The following is a 2,857-nucleotide window of genomic DNA, read 5'->3' on the forward strand; positions in this document are numbered from 1 at the left end:
AAGACATGTGAACCAGCACATTTGAAGGTGAAGGAAATGGACCACTCATGCATCAAGCTTCAGCATGGGAAAGAGCCAGCCTGGCTAATGACACAGAAAACGAGAGACCTTTTTTAAAGCCAAGAAGAAATAATATTCCAGGAAGATATTTAGCTAGGAAAAAATTACAAAGTGGTTTCTTCATGACCACACTTTCAACACAATAATACACATGATNCAANCACAAACNCCAGAGCTATGCAGATCACCATAGCACTAAGTGACCATGCAAGACTCACCCGCCTTAAGCTCCTTTCCTCCTTCATTAAGTAGGGCTAATAACATCTCCTTGTAGTTCCCAAACTGTGCTTTGTGGATCACTTAGTGAAGTTTTATGGTTCACAAATGAGGCTGTTGGCAAATCTTATGTGTTACCTACNTGAGTAAGCCCTGATTTTGAATTATATCAGCATTATATGTGCCTCTCAGAATTGTCAAATTAAAATGTAAATGAGATACTCCTACCACCTCCCATCCACCTTCATTATACTGGTGACTCCTAGACCATACAGGTAGGCTTCCCTTCTACCACACATCTTCCTGTTCTGAGCCCTCTGGGCAAAGAAAGGCTACGCTGAGGAGCCTGCTATCCTAAGGGGACTTCCATTCTCCTACCACTTCTCCCCCAAATTTCATCAGACATGCAAATCCTGAGCCATACAGGTTAGCTACCCATCGTCCAACCATCTTAGCTATTCTCTGCAATCTCTGGGCAAAGCTAGCCTACTACCCCATTGAGACCCTTATTCTTCCCCTCCTCCAAACTTCATGAGAACTACAGATTCTGAAACATACAGGTAAGACTCCCTTCCCACAAATAGCTAATGGTGCTTGAAAGAACACAATCTACAAAAACCAGGGCACTGTGACATCTCCAAAGCACAGCTGCCCCACTACAGCAAGCCCTGGATCTCCTAACACAACTGAAACACAAGAAAATGACCTTAAATTCAATTTATAAAGATGATAGAGCCCTTTAAAGAGGGCATGAATAAATCTCTTAAAGAAATACAGGAAATCACAGTCAAACAGGCAGAGGTCTTTAAAGAGAAAAAAAAAAGAATTTCTTAAAGATATTCAGGAAAATACTATTAAACAGGTGAAGAAAATAAATAAAACTGTGCAAGAGCTGAAAGTGAAATTGGAAGCAATAAAGAAAACACAACCAGAGGGAATCTGGAGATGGAAAACTTAGGGAAGAGAACAGGAACGATAGATGCAAGCACCACCAACACAGTACAGGAGGTGAAGGGAAAATCTCAGGCATAGAAGATATAATAGAAGAAGTTGATACATCAAAGAAAATGTTATAGCTAAAAATTTCCTGACAAAAAACATCCAGGTAATCTGGGATACCGTGAAATGTTTTAACCTAATATTAATAGGAACAGAAGAAGGTGAAGAGTCCCTGCTCCGAGGCCCAGAAAATATTATCAACAAAATCTCAGAAGAAAACTTTGGCAACCTAAAGGAAAAGGTTCCTAATAAACATACAAGAAGATTANAGAACACCAATTAGACTGGACAAGAAAAGAAAATCCTCCAGCAGAAAATAATCAAAACACAAATCTACAGAACAAGGGAAGGATATTAAAAGCAGCAAGGGAAAATGGCCAGGTAACATACAATGGCAGTCCAATAAGAATTACACCCAACTTCTCAACAGAGACTCGAAAAGCTACAAGGGTCAGGACAGATATTTTGCAACCTCTAAAAAAACACGAGTGGCAACCTAGACTGCTATACCCAGCAAAACTNTCAATCACCATAGATAGAGAAAACAAGATATTTCGAAACAAATCCAAATTCAAACAGTATCTATTCACAAATCCGGCACTACAGAAAGTACCATAAGGAAAACTCCAGCCCAACAAGGGTAAGTACAACCAAGAAAACAGGAAATAAGTCATTCTCTACCAGAAAACAAAGGGGAGCACACACAAACACACATGTGCACGCACTCACACACACACACACACACACACACACACACACACCATCAACATCAAAATAACAGGAAATAACAATCACTTGTCATTAATATCTCTCAATATCAAAGGACTCAATTCCCCAATAAAAAGACATGGGCTAATACAACGTGCAAAAACAGGATCCATCATTCTGCTGCATACAAAGACACACCTCACCAGTAAAGGCAGACTTTACCTCAGAATGAAGGGCTGGAAAAAAAGATTTCCAAGCAAACAGACCCAAGAAGCAAGCGGGAATAGCCCTTCTAATATACATATTTAAAAAAAACTGGACTTTCAACAAAAATTAATCAAAAGAGAAAGGGAAGACACTTCATACTCATCAAAGGAAAAATCTACCAAGGTAATGTCTCAATTCTGAACATTAATGTACCAAACACAACCACGTGTGTAAAAGAAACATTGCTAAAGCTTAAATCACACATCAAACACTANACATTAATAGTGGGGAAACTTCAATATTCCACTCTCACCAATTGACAGGTCATCCAGACAAAAATAATGAAACTAACAAACATTATAAATGAAATGAACATAACAGGCAACTATAGAGTATTTCATCCAAACACAAAGGAATATACCTTCTTCTTAGCACCTCATGGGACATTCTTCAAACTTGACCATATAGTCAGTCACAAAGCAAGCCTCAACATATGGAGAAAATTGAAATAATACCTTGGATCTTATCAGACAGTCATGGATTAAAGCTTGACTTCCAACAACAATAGAAACACTGGAAAATCTATACACTCATGGAAATTGAAAACTCTCTACTCAACAATCTCTGAGTCAGGAAAGAAATATAGAAATAAATTAAAGATGTTCTA

The sequence above is a fragment of the Mus pahari genome, chromosome 1 (genome assembly GCF_900095145.1).
Source record: "Mus pahari chromosome 1, PAHARI_EIJ_v1.1, whole genome shotgun sequence".
Classification (NCBI taxonomy): domain Eukaryota; kingdom Metazoa; phylum Chordata; class Mammalia; order Rodentia; family Muridae; genus Mus; species Mus pahari.